This window comes from Mobula birostris, chromosome 20, assembly GCF_030028105.1.
Source record: "Mobula birostris isolate sMobBir1 chromosome 20, sMobBir1.hap1, whole genome shotgun sequence".
NCBI classification, from domain to species: domain Eukaryota; kingdom Metazoa; phylum Chordata; class Chondrichthyes; order Myliobatiformes; family Myliobatidae; genus Mobula; species Mobula birostris.
The window spans coordinates 20,198,052-20,213,207 of NC_092389.1; the positions used below are offsets into that span (position 1 = coordinate 20,198,052).

The 15,156-nt window shown below is 39.7% G+C and overlaps 1 protein-coding gene across 5 annotated transcripts in view; it reads right to left on the bottom strand.

The window, feature by feature from the left end:
- The window catches only part of opcml (opioid binding protein/cell adhesion molecule-like), a 1,007,280-nt gene that overhangs the window by 22,099 nt on the left and 970,025 nt on the right, over nucleotides 1–15,156 (bottom strand). The gene's annotated exons all lie outside the window — the stretch shown is intronic.

Genomic DNA, 15,156 nt, shown 5'->3' on the forward strand with positions numbered 1-15,156 from the left:
TAGCAAAGTTCAGTCAACACTTGTGACAGATGGAACCTCAGCATGTAGTGGTATGTGATGTCCATGTATTTAAGTTCCACACGCAGCCTGCTGCAGCTACACGCGAATGCGGTCATCAGGAAGAGGGCAACACTGGGTACATTTCTGCCCCTGTTGACCAGGGACTTGTGCATCATGACCCATCTGACTCAATCCATCTTGGATCCCCAGATGAACCAAAAGACAGCCTGGGTGACTGCCAAGCTGGAGGAGCAGGAGGCAGGCCGCACCTATGCCAAGTACACCAGCACAAAGTGGACTTCGCACCCGATGACCAGGTCCTTCTCCATTATTGAGAGGGAACATCCTCCCAACAGTCAATTTCTGTTTTGCCCTTCCCGTCTGCTCCAGCCAATTCTTGTTTGAGCCCTTGGTCCCTCTGAACCAGATCCCCAGCAATTTCAGGTAATAAGACCTGAACGGAGCAGTTGTCGAACAGCATGGCCTCCCGCTTTGTGTGGTTAAATTTGGTCCCTGATAGTAACTCAAACTGCTCGCAGATGCTGATCAATCTGTGAACCGACCTCATGTCCGGACTGAAGACTCTGCCATCATCTGTGTACAGGGGGCTTTTCACTTGGCCTCCTCCACTGCTTGGCCGTGTCACCTATCCTTCTGGATGGCTTCAGCAAAGGGCTCTACAGAGCACACAAATGAGACAGGGAACAGTGTGCAACCCTGCCTGACTTCAGACTTAATGGGGCTGCACTACAGATGTCTGCGTAGAGATTCTTTCCCCTCATCCTGTTTTGGAGGCATTGTTGAAGGCCTTTTCCTGGTCCTCGCTCACCAGGCAGCCATCCACCCCTCCTGTCCTGCATGTAGACAATGGTGTCCCTGAGCAGCATGAGGCTGTCAAAGATCTTCCAGTCTGGTACAGCACATGACCCTGCTGGTGATGGCCTTGGACAGGATCTTATAGTCCACGTTCAACAACCAGATGGGACTCCAATTCCTGTTCCCTTCTGCTTGTAGATGAGGATAACACTGCTGTAATTCTCATAGAGACCAACACGCTGCCAGCCAGAAGCATAACATCAAGTACTGCAGGTCTGCTCCACCAGCGAGTTGCTCAATAGCCATGGAGTTGGACCTGTTTTGTGTCAATTTGCAAACAGCTACGGCCATCCAAGGAGGAAAGCATCAGAGGCGATGCGTGATCCAACAAACGGCGCAAGTGATTGTCTTGGACATGCTCCTCATGATCCCAAGACCTTGTTGGACATTGGAAAAATGAAGAAGATTGCTAGTCTGGTTCACTGCTTTATTGATGAGACCGATGGTGGGGAAGCTGCGTGGCCTCGGTTTCGCAGACCAGGCCCTTATGCCATGGCGTCACCTGTTGCAGTGGCCCAGGTAAAGAGACACTGGAGGCAGTGTGGGAGAGAGCAGAGGTGTCACTGGAGTCAGTGCTGGACTGGAGGCTGGCTCCTCCCGTTGGTGCTGCCCTCCATTGTTCACTCGGTTGAAAACAACCTGGATTGCATTTATCTGTGATGAATGCTTGTTCTTGCAGAAACATGGCTCCAGCATAACATCACATGCCCCTTCCAATCTACAGCCCATGACACTCATGGGCTATATTATTTTGTGGTTATGTTTTTATGCTACCATAATTATATGGAATACATATGCTGTGTGCGAGTATTGGTATCGTGGCTCCAGAGGAATGCTGTTTTGTTCGTCTGTATTCATATGTATGGTTGAATAAAAATTAAACTTGAACTCAGATTCATGGAGCTGGGGAGGGGGTGACATCCTCTGTACAACTCTGGTCTCCCAGAGCTGATGTATATTAGATGTTGTGCTGTTCCAAGTTTCCTAGAACTGGGGGAGGCCGATAGCATCTGTACGGCCCCCTCACACACCCCCCTCACCTAGGGCTGGAGGGTGGCTGGCAGAAATTATTCCTCATCATTATTTGCCTGTTGGCCCCCTTCTACTTTTTCCTCTCTAGTTTAGCAATTCTTCTGCCTACCTCACCAGCTTCCCGCACATGCTTCATCCTCTGACGAGGAGGGGTTGCTAGTGTCTGTCTACTGCCCTGCCCATTTCTTCCCATTTCAGTTACTCTCAGTAGCCCATTGTCTCTTGGATAGTGTCTTCTAGGACTTCATCCTTTTCACCCACCACTATTCTTCTTTGAGCTGACTAAGCCTGAATATTGATTCTTGGGCAGCCATTCCTGGCCTTGTGACAACCAAGTCTCCATCAAAACAGACCATAACATCATAGTTCCATGGACTGACCTACACTCCAACATCATCACCTTTGTTCCTGATACTTGCCACATTCAAATAGACACATTTCAACCCATCCAACTGACTGCAATTATGCCCTTTCCACTGCCTATCCTTCCCTATTGTCTCACTAACGGCTGCATCTACCTTTACACTAACTGCTCCAATCTCTGACCTATCACTCTGGTTCCTATCCCTGTCAAACTAGTTTAACACCTCCAAAAGCTCTAATAAACCTGCTTGCAAGAATGTTGGTCACCCTCAAGTTCAGGTGTAACCCATTCTTTTGTTCAGGTCATACATTCCCCAGAAGAGATCCCAATGATCTACAAACCTGAAACCCTGCCCCTACACCAATTCCTCAGCCATACGTTCATCTGCCAAATCATCCTCACTGGCAAATGTGACAGACAGCAATCTAGAGATTACCACCTTTGAGGATCTGCTTTTCAACTTTCTATGAAGCTCCCTATATTCTCTCTTCAGGACCTCATCTCTTTTCCTACATATGTCATTGGTACCAATATGTACCAAAACTTCTGGCTGTTTATCCTCCCTCTTAGGAATGCTGTGAACCCAATCTAAAACATCCCTAACCCCCACTCCTGGGAGGCAACATCCCATCCAGGAGTCTCTTTCATGCCTACAAAATCCCCTGTCTGTTCTCCTAACTATTGAATGCCCTATCAGCAGCGCTTTCCTCTTCTCCCATTCCCTACTGAGCCACGGAGCCAGACTCAGACCAGAGACCCAATCAATGCTGCTTTTCCCCACTCAACAGTATCCAAAGTGTTATACTTGTTATTGAGTGGAATGGTCACAGGGATACGCCCTTTCCCTCTCCTGAATTTACCCAGCTACTTGTCTCCTGCAACTTAGGGGTAACTACCTCCCAGAAGCTCCTATCTATCAACCACTCATTCTCCCAAATGAGCCGAAAGTCATCAAGCTCCGACTCCACTTTTTGCAGACGTAGCAACCAGGGAGACTAGACGTCTTCCATATCTTCTACTTCTTGCATGAGGAGCACCCATTGATCTGGTATCCATTCTCTCTAATCTAACTTGGCAGTAATAGACAAGGAAAGAGAAACTTGACATAAACCTCAGCCTAGCTTCTACCTTTTCTTGCCTAAGCCTCTGTTCACCACTCTATCCCTGTCCCATTCCAACAATGGCCACTCCGCTTAAAACTAAATTCTCTTTTTTTGGCCTTTGCCAAGTACACATTAACTCAAACAATCTCAATCTCCACACAAAGTTCCAACAGGCCCTGTTCACTTTTTAAATCTAGCATTTAAATTCCTCAAACAACTGTCTCCGCAATCTCAAAGTCCGCAGAGTGTTCTAACAGGCTCCTCTCACTTTTTAAAATCTGGTTGGCGCTAGTTGCAACAGGAAAACAAGCTAAGACCTGGAAGAGGGCAGACCATTCATCCTCACAGTAAGGTGCCAGGGGAAGATGGGAACCTCAAATAATGACAACACTTCTAAATTAAAATGAATGGTTCTCATTAGGACTCATTAAGCATCCCTTCATAAGCTAAACAAAGCAAACATTATAAAGAGGCACTAATTGGTTGAGTGAATGGGGAAAATAAATTTTATGATTGGCAAATGTGAGGCTATCAGAACTGCTATCCCAGACTTACCAAAGATGGAGCCAAGAGGTTCCGAAATGCTGTAAAGGGAAAAATTAATGGGAACTTGAGGAGAACATGGATCATGAATGCCTACAAACAATAACCAAATAGGTCAAAGGAATGCTGTGAACCCAATCTAAAATTATATCAGGAGTCTTGAAACAGAAACGTGAGAAATTATACTTGGGCGACGTAATGCCTGGTGAGATCATACCTGGAAAACTTTTGGAAGGACATATTGGCCTTGACTGAATTTCAATCAAGAAGTTGCAGTCAAGATATATCTGGATTTCAGGGGCGAACTTACTGCGAGGACAAGGGTGTCTTCTGGCCTATGAAATTAAACCCAGAGTTGGTGATGTTCCCATTTAACAGCTCAGTGGGGATTAAAATGGTGGGCTACTTTTGCCTCAATAATTCCTGACATTCTAAACAGAGGATTGAGGAGGCAGTGATGCATTCCCAGAAACAGAAGCAGTATCTGTTTATGAGAATGCTTAAAAGCTGACTGTAAAACTTTAAAGAGGATGACAAGGCTCTATGTCCTCCTACTTAATGGGATGTTGGGTCAGGGTGTCAGATTTATCTCTTCAAATGAGCCCTATTCCCGATTGTAGAGAAGGGGAAGGGAGTTAATTCTAACATATACAGTTGATTTTGCTTTAAATCAGCAGATATAAGGAAGAAATTACAGTTAAACTCAAAACAATGCTTCAGAAAAAATATGAACAGCTATCATTAAAGGTGATCTGTTTTGTTAACCTGGGCTTGTGTAAAATGGGATTAGTGTAGGTTTAATGTAATGGTTGATTGACTGTTAGCATGGACTTAGTGCTCTAAAGACCCCGTTTCTGTGCCGTGTGGCTCTATGACACTAACTTACCATGTGTAAGTTGAAACAAGTGATCTTGGAAGAAAACAGATGTTAGATGCAAAGTTCTGTCCTCCTGGGGTGAAGAGCAATTAAAAACAACAACTTCCAAGCAGCTACTAGAAGTGTCAGTGAAACACTTACTGTGCACAGCATCTTGCTATGACCTTAACAACAGAGATAGTTCTAAAGAGTGATAGACAGATACAGTCTGACAATAACAGTGATTTAAGCACTTGTGACTATGTTGAATATCTCCAAGCCGGGAAACCTTGCCTGCATGTGTTGGAAATGTGTCAATCTGATTATACTAAGCAATTCTGTGTACATATTCAGAAAAGAAATTGTATTTTAATTGATCAACAATATCACTGTTGTCAGCTAACAAAATTAATTCTCAGAACTGAGCTTTGTTTCCTCGATCACCACAGGCACTGAAGTAAGATTCTGTTCCTAATGCAGATGAAGTCTATAGTATACCTCATCAATCTTCCCACCTGCTCAGAACATGAGACATATTTCATCGCTCACACTGTTACCTACAGTGTTAAGGATTAAACGTAAATCAGAAGCATTCTGAATGTTTGTATTTCAATCCTCATTTACCAGGTTTTTACTTTCTGCCATCATATGCTATATTTTTTGCACGGAAGTGCACACAGAAGCAATTTGAAATCTAAATAATCACGGCCTCTGGTTGATCTTCAAATTTCCTGTGCAGAATTCAATCCAGCAGAGGGTCCGTTTATATTTCATTGTTTAAGCCAATAGCACCAAGCTGTGTCCTCATCTCAGCACTACTCTCCACTCAGAATTCTTACAAATATAGTTAACACTGAAACATAATGATTTGTGGGGTTAATTTGGATCATCTATAACACTATATTTAAATTATTTTTTTAAATGTTGGCTCCATGCCCGCAGTATGCATTTGCAGCGGGGTGAATTTCATATACTGAGAAACCAGACTGAAATTCAGAACAAAAAGTCCCACTGCTGTATGACCCCTGATCAATTGCTCCAGAAAAATATCAGTTATTCTGTGATCTGAAAGCCCACTGTGTTAATTAGCATGGTGCAAATTAATTCCTGTGTGTGATAGCATTAAATCACTGATTTACTTTCCAACAAAACTCCCATTCCTAGCAACATCAAATTCTATGCAATAGATTCTTCCTACTAATCTAATTTCTCTGATTCAAAAGAAAGCATTTTATATCTGTCAGTGATCGAGTCAAAATTAGACATCCACTTGGTATTCAGTCTTTTGATAATCAGAATATCAAAACTGAACACCATGTGTGTTACTCAAGTTCTCCTTCGCCCTATCCCATACCTTGCCTTTGGATATTCAAACTCTCCTTGGCGTTACCCTATCACTGGGCTTCACTTTGCTCTCACCACCCCTCCATAAGTTAAAACTTGTTTGAATTCTAACTTTTCTCATGTCTGATAAAAATTCATTCTGAACTGTTTAACTCTCTCCCTCCGCAGAAGTTGCCTGACCCACTGAGTAATTCACTGATTTTCTATGTTTTTTTGTTATCTTTGAACATTAATGGGAAAAAAAACTATTAAAATCAACACAATCAGGGCAATGTAAAACTTCAATTATAATATCTATGCAAATATTCAAAGAAAATATCATGAAAATATAAACAGCTGATAATTTAGCTGAGCAGTGGATGGTAATGAAAGGCAGATGCTGAAGTCTGGAGCAACAATCTGCTTGAGGAACTCAAAGGGTTGAGCAGCAACGATAAGCGGAAAGGAACTATCACTGTGTTCGACAAAAACTCTGATCCCAATCTTTGGTCTTGAGGCAGTGTTCCACCCCAAAACAGTGGCAATTCTTTTCCTCCCTCGGGAAATATTGTAATTTGTTCAGAATGATTAAAATTGACCTTAAATTAAGGACATAATAAGGGTAAAATAATTACTGACTGTAAGTGGTTTTAATCTCAAGATTTGTTCTTTATTTTTGATTGTCCATTTACATTTGGCCATAATTCCCAAACCAAAAAATTACCCTACATAAAACTATTGATGCACTGACATCCAGCCATGATTGTCTAATCCACTCTGGGACCTACTACCCTTTGTTGACACTTGGGCATAGGATCCAGATCAGTTCACTGACATGGGATTTGTTTTCAACAAAGCAGGACAAAATACTAGCAATGTAACATTTTAATGTAAAATATTCTCTACTGCCCCATTTTCTTCATTATTTTCAATCTTTATTTCATTAAATTGTCATCTTTGTGGGGTATTGGTCTATTCAACTGTCATCTCTACCCTAAGGCACAATTATTTATGTATGAGACTCAACAAGTAGTTAATGTTGCTCAATTATTCAATAAGGAAACCAGGGATAATCGGAATCCAAATCCAAATCAGAATCTGTTTTAGTATCACTGGCATATTTGTTGTTTTGTGGCAGCAGTACATTGCAATACATAATAATAAAAGCCATAAGTAAATAATACGTAAATATCAAAAGAAAAGCACGTAACTTAAATAAGTAGTGCAAAAAGAGAGGAAAAATACTGAGGTAGTGTTCATGGATTTATTGTCCATTCAGAAATCTGATGGCGGAGGGAAAGAAGCTGTTCCTGAAACATTGAATGTGTGTCTTCAAGTTCCTGTACCTCCTCCTTGCTGGCAGCAATGAGAAGAGAGCATATCCTACAGTGTTAGGGAAGTTATTGGAGAGAATCCTTAGGGATAGGATTTATGAGCATTTGGAAAACCATGGCCGAATTAGGGACAGCCAGCATAGCATGGATTTGTGTGGGGCAAGTTGTATCTTACTAACTTAATCAAGCCTTTTGCTGAGGTGATGAGGGTGATTGATGAAGTTACAGCTGGGGATGTTGTTTACATGGGAAGTTCAAATGCAAGGAGACAATACACTGTTAAGGATGAGATCCTTAACAGCGTTGATGAGCAGAGGGATCTTGGGGTACAAGTTTATAGCTCATTGGTCCACAGTCCTCTCCTATAACTTCTTTAGAACTTCTTGCTTCATCCGCTCCTCCACTCATCCACCTTCCCCCTCACTTGGTCATACCTATCACCTGCTAGCTTGTACTATTCCTTTGCGTTCTTATTCTGGCTTCTGCTTCCTTCCTGATAAAGGGTTTTTTCCTGAAACATGATTGCTTATTCCCCTCCATAGATGCTGTCTGGCTTCCTCTAGCATCTAGTGCATTGCTGCTATTCGTTCTCCATCTCTGGCGGGAAACTCTATTGTCTGTGAGAGATGGCAAACATTTAGTTCTTGTTCTGCGAGGGATCCCATCAACCTGCTGGAAAGTACACAATGTGGTCAGGCGATTTGGGGCAGTGGCACAGGTGGTAGAGCTGAGGAGTCACAGCTCCAGTGACCCGAGTTCAATTCTGACTTCAGGGCTGCCTGTGTGGAGTTTGCAAGCTCTCCCTGTGATGAAGGAAGTTCCCTGGGTGCTCGGGTTTCCTCTTACATTCCAAAAGACAGGCTAGTGGTTTGTAAGTTATCCAGTCAATGTAAATTGGCCTGAGAGTAGTAGAATTAGTTACAGGGAAAATCAGTGGGTGAATGAGATTGATCTATCAGCTAACATAGACTCAATGGGCTGAAATAGCTTCCTTCGACATCATAAGGAAATAATGGAATATGAACACTTTGGAGAGTGAGCTAGTATCTGAAAATGCCAAGATGATGGTGAAATGAACTGACTAATCCCTATTTTCAAGTTTGATTTGTTCAACATAAAGAGGCAAGCGTAGGTTTCCAGACAGATAGACTGCAGCTTCTGACACATTTGAGAATGTCAGATCTTCTCCAGAACATTGCACAGAGTAATTATCACTTGTCACTTGGCTGTTGCTGTACGAGCAAAGCGCATATATGTCCTACTTAAACCTTACAGGTTCTTGTGCTCCATGCGATAAAACATGGAGCTTCTACTGTTGAGCTTCAATTAAATTGATGCACAATTTGCATGCAGGAAAAGTGATGGATCTATATATACTTAGGCAAGTTATTTCTATGAAAATACAGAAATGTAGGAGTTCACAATTATCTTGGCCTCTACTAGTCAGTAGTTAAGACCCTTCACAGCTTATGTCAACAAATGGGGAGAACATAAGTGGGGAAATATCCAGGACATATTTGAAGCTAACTGCAATTATGCATAATTTACATATCAATTGGATTGGCCAAACTGGAAAAGGTATTATAGAAGAAGAGTTTATGGAGGGATTGCTTCTTAGAGAAGTATGTTATGCAGCCTATCTGGAAATAGACTATTTCAGGTTTGGTCATGTGTATTGAGGAGATTAGTAAGAGATCTTATGGTTAAGATTCCCTTGGCAGTGATGACCACAATAATATAGCATTTCAGATAAAATTTGAGAGTGAACAATACAGTGTTAAAACCACTGTTTCCAACTTAAATAAGAGCAATTATAGTGATCGGAAGACAGCATTGACTGAGATGGACTGGGTAAGCTACAAGACAGGTCAACAGATGAATAGTGGTCAATAACACTGAGCAGGAATACATCCCAATTTAAAAGAAGGATTTTACGAAAAAAAGGTACAAGCTGTAGTTAACAAAGGAGGCAAGGATACCCGTCGAAATCTCACAAAGGTTGGGAAGATTTCAGATTCAACCGCGAAAGACTAAAAAACTCATAAGAAAGGTGAAAATTGCTATTGAGAGAAAATTTACAGGTAATATCAAAACAGATAAGAGTTTCTATGAATATATAAATTGTAAGAAGCAGACTAAGGTAAGTGCGGAACTTTCATAAAATGTGGCTACAGTGTTAGAGAAATACTCCATAGATCCTACTGTGCGCAAAAGGGCCAGCCAGCATAGATGTGATGGGACAAAGGGCCTATTTCTGTGCTTTGCAGCTCCGTGGCTCTAAAGCAAGTGGCACTGTGGCCTTTATAACAAAGTATATGGAGCTTAAACACAGGGTGGTTTAATTACAGTTATAGATCATACATGGAATACTGTTCATATACAGTATTTGGTCCCCATGCCTAAAAAAATCTTGTGATTAGAGGTCTTCCTATCAAGAGGGGCTGGACAGTTTAGGTCTGTCTTCCTTGAAGCTTAGCAGAATGAGGGTGACCTTATTCAAACCTTTAAGCCCACTTGCATGAGGAACTGATAAGTACTACTCCAGGCTGATCCAGGGTTCGGATCTGAGGACTCAATTTTAGCTCGGAATGCTGTTGTTCACTTCAATTGTTCGCATGATTTTCATTGCTTTTTCTTTCTTTTGCGCATCGAGTGTTGGTCTTTTTATTTTTATTCTTTTTTTTTGTTAATTTGGGTTTCTTGCTTTGTGGCTTCCTTTGAGCAAGCAGATCTCAAGACTGCATAATTTATACATTCTTTGATAATAAATGTACTTGAGTCTTGAAGTCCTTTATGGGGCTTGACAAGATCAATGCTGAGATGATAAGAAATTTCTTCACCCACCAGATAATGAATCTTTGGAAATCTCCATCTGAAGAGCTGGAGGTTTGGTCACCAAATCTATTAAAAACAGTGGTTGATTTTCTTTTGGATATCAATTGAATTAAAGGATATGAGAATAATAGAGGAAAACTGCACAGGAAAAGACCAACCATCAGGATCTTACTGATAGGTGGGCAGACACAAAGAGTCAATGACTCCCACTTCCAGTTCATACTTTCTTATGCTCTCATAATGCTGCAAAACAACAAATTTCAGAGCATATGCCAGTGACGATAAACCAGATTTCAATTCTGACTCTGACCTGTGGCAATAAACTGGAAACTTGACAACCAATTCTGATTCTGACCTGTGACAATAAACTGGAAATTTGACAATCTTGGAATTATATAATGTGGTCTACAGAGTACATGTACCTGGCATGCCTTGCCCTGCTGTCAGGTTCTGAGGTCAGGCAGGAAAAATGAGACAATAAGAAGTTGGCAGGAAAAAGTAATGAAAAGCCTGGATAACTTACTGTAGGTATAAACAAGGCCACAACAGCGAGATTGTGATCTAGAATAAACCCTCTTAAAATAGAGAACTGTGCACAATAGATCATGGTATTATACAAACTAACATCGTGTACAGTGCAAAAAAGCTTATTCATAAGCTACTGAGATTAAGTGAACATTTTCACAACATACTGCTACTAATAATGTGGAGAACTGTGCAGATCAAGGACATCATAAGCTCTCAGAGATGACAAATAATCGGTACATGCATTTAATACAAGGAGTGGAGTAGGAAGGTCTGAAATAATGTGCCAGCACAAGCAGACTATGGAACAAAATATGTCAGTTGATTTCTTGGCAAGTATCTCAAACTATGAAACAAGGAGAGCGTTTTCATCCTCTGTATTCAGTTAATTATATTTAAGTTGAAAGAATAGCTTTACACAACATAATAAAGGTATGTAAAAATAATGTACATTGTTTTTAGTAGATATATTAGTAGATATCACATAGATTTCTACTGGCAAATTTCTACAGATGTACTGTGGTGAGCATTCTAACTGGCTGCATCCCTGTCTGGTACAGGGTGGGTGGTGAGGGGCTGCCGCACAGGATCGAAGGAAGCTGTAGAAAGTTGTGAGCTCAGTCATCTCCATCATGGGCACTAGCCTCTGTAGTATCCAGGACATCTTCAAGGAGCGATGCCTCATAAAGCCAGCGTCCATCATTAAGGACCCCATCACCTAGGACATGTCCTCCTCTCATTGCTACCATCAGGGAGGAGGTACAGAAGCCTGAAGACACACACTCAGTGATTCAGGAACAGTTTCTTCCCCTCTGCCATCAAATTTCTGAGTGGACACTACCATGAACACTACCTCACTACATTTTTTTTGCACGACTTATTTAACATGCATATAAACTTACTGTAATTGACAGTTTTTATTATTATGTATTGCAATGTACTGCTGTCACATAACAAATTTCATGATGTATGCCAGTGGTATTAAACCAGATTCTGATTTCAACGTGATATCAACAGTTATTGTTACACTGACAGATTTAAGAACATTGGGCCATTTTCACTGAGGTAAAAAGTAATCTGATAGAAGCTGTCAAGTTTATAAAGGATTATTTTAAAGTGAGTATCAATAGATAGTTTTTTATTGATGAATGCAAATGTAAAGCAAAAGAATAAACTGAGCAGGATTGCAGAATAAAATAAAATGAGAGGTTAGCAAAAAATTTGGAAACAGAGGAGTCGAAGATTTTCTGCCACGTTTCATTGTTGAAGCAGAATCCAGGGGTAATTTACAAGAGAATGAGGTTGTGTGGTTCAGAGGCATAAAGTCACAACTGCAAAAGCAATGGTCTGTTTTGGTGAGTCCATGTCCAATGAAGACACTGCAATCGATTTGCAAGCCTAGAACTATTATTACTGTCAAAACTCCTTGTATCCTTTATTTTGAAACAGTTCATGGAAATAACATGAGTCTCATGTAACGTCAATAAAATTCATTTTCCTACCTGGTTCTAATTTGTTTTAAAAATGCTGTGTATCTAATAGGACCAATTTAAGAATTGGTGTATGGCTTGGTGAGAGAGTCCCTGTGTCAATAGATAACAACGTGACACTACTAGTTAAGCTACATGGGGAAGCAGAGATGCCAAAGCGTTTTTCCCAAGTTCCAGAAATTGCAGAAAATGTATTTTGAGTGATAAAACTTGTGAGGTGAACTGGTAGGTATGTAGCAACTGATAGTGATGATAGATAAAGATGCTAGCAATGGAAAGAAAGTCTTGAGTAATAGTATGTCACTATGGAATGTGGTATCTAACCGTCAAAATGGAAAACAACATTCAAAAAAAAACTGCATTTTCATTTTCATTTGGTGTCATAAAGCAACAAGTTGCTATTAGGCAATAAACAGTACACTATGCTGAACAATAAATTACAGAGATATATTATTGTTACATTTGTTTTAAGGATTCTCTGTTGACCGGGATTGCTAGATATTGTGACTCTTCAATCACAAGAATCATCACAATCTGGGATTACCTGATCATAATTATTTCAAGACTTTGGGAATATCATACCACATGGAATCCTCGACATGAAGGCAAACTAAATCACAAAGATTCTTAGACACAATGATTATTTGATCACAGATGGAATCTCCTACTTATCAATGAGTGCAGAGAGGGGCTATTATATAATTTTCAAGAAATAGCGAACACATAGCATTGGAAAACTTATTAAATAAAAGAATACTGCAGGGATATAGCAGCTTGGGTTTCTGTCGTATTGGAATTAGGTTGTCCATTTACTTATATAATATTTCTTATTAATTAAAATGCTATCTTTTATCAACTAAATCAGTGAACCAAAAACAGCTTAGTTCATTCCTTCAATAAAATTATCCATTGTTTGGGCTTGCTGGACAAAGAACGACCAAAATCCTTGGAATCAGAATGGAATAGGGCACCTTTATGGGCCATGTGTTGGATAGTTCTTGCCAGCAGACTTGCTGTGCAGTAGATTAATGCCTATAAAATAGCACATAAAATCAATTCAGCCATCTGTTGTTGATAAACACAGGCTGAATAAGCAATAAGAACTTTAGAGCCAACCATGTGCTCAACATTGAAATTGTTCATTTAAGCAATAAGATTAAAAGAAAGTTTATAAATTAAAACAGATATAATATTGGTATATTTACATGTTGGTTCTGGAGTATAGTGTCACAGAATATGCTTGATATTAATACATGTTATTGGGGGCAAATCCAGAAAAAGGGTCATAAAATAAATTTGGCCTATTCTTATTGCTGTACATGTGGACAAGCTACAGCCACACCCAGGATTATTTGTCAAGTGTCATCTGCTATGCCCAGTAGTTAGCAAACAGAATGAATGAGGAATAAAAATGAGGCTGCTGTACAAGTATCTAACTTCAGCAGAGGTCAGTACAGACAACAAAATATTACGTGAGAAGAAAGAAATGAATATGTATCAAAGAGGAAATTGCCTTGGGTGCTAATTTGAAAAATTGGATTTTGAAGGCTTAGCCACATAGTGTCAGTTTATGTGAAATTGTAATTGAAGAGTATGCACTTCTGGGTTTTGATTGTACAGAACCATGTCTCAAAGAACATAGTCATTTCAGCCTTTAACGGACAATTTATTTGAGATACAGAGTTTTGAATTAAAATAAGGTAATTATTTTCCAATTTCTTCAGCTGGGTCAAGATATTTATTGTTCTGTTTAGAGTTAATGAATAGTTCATGTTTGATGGATCAAATTAACATTCCCATTTCAAACCACTTTTGTCCATAGAGACGTGTTTTCAAGAGGCTAATTTTCTAGTTTGGGGAAGGAGAGGATAAAACATTAAAAATAATCCTAATCATCTCTTCATTGGATGCTCAGATGAATCATAATCTAAAGACACTGAAGTTTTTTTTGGCAGTCAAGCTGGCCTGTATATGATTAATGTTCCCAATTTGAAATAATGAAAATTGCTTTGACTATTTTCCAGATCTAAGGACCTAGTTGGAAAATGCCTGTGTGAAATTGATTAAAAAGATCACAACACTGGAAAATAAAACAGTAGTGAATCAATTATAAAGAACAGGAGAATTATATACAAACCCAATATTGTATAATATTTTACACTAGGTCCCCCCAAAAAATACAGTCACAGCAGCAGGCATAGCTTCTATTAATATTAAACTTCTCAAAGAAAAAAAACGGATGAAGGTGAAGGAGAAATACTGATGGCTGCATTAACTTGTTATTTCAGCAATGTTTTTCCATTTAATTAAGGTTATATTCATGTACTTATTCACGCAAAACAATAGCCAAAATAATTATGAGCCACAGACATACAAAGCTTACTTACTCCATGAGAAGAATAAAAATGGCTGTAATGGTTTCAATTCAGAAAACTAATTTTTCTATAATGTAAAATGAACAGTGGTGCAGTTCTATTCATTTTATTTCAATCATTGCTTCTTTACCTCTATATGCACAGTTAAAGAGCTTCAAACTGCAAGATTCATTTGTAACGTATTCTAGGCAAAATGGAATCAATAATTTATCAAGTTATCCAACCAAAAACTTAAATCAAGTTTTTAATTCTAATAAAAATCTAGGGCATATAAAATGTTCCAATAAGATGACAACACTATTTAGATGAAAAGATATCACAAATTCTGGCATGACACTGGGAGTGGAATAAGGTAGATTACTGGTCTCTCAGTTCTTTTTGCATAATGGGGCGGGGGTGAAGGCATGTAGAACTGGAGATGATGTGCAATTGGGACAAATTATTAATTTTTGTTACCATCTCCAAGTAATTATTAACAACTCCACTGTGGTATAACTCTT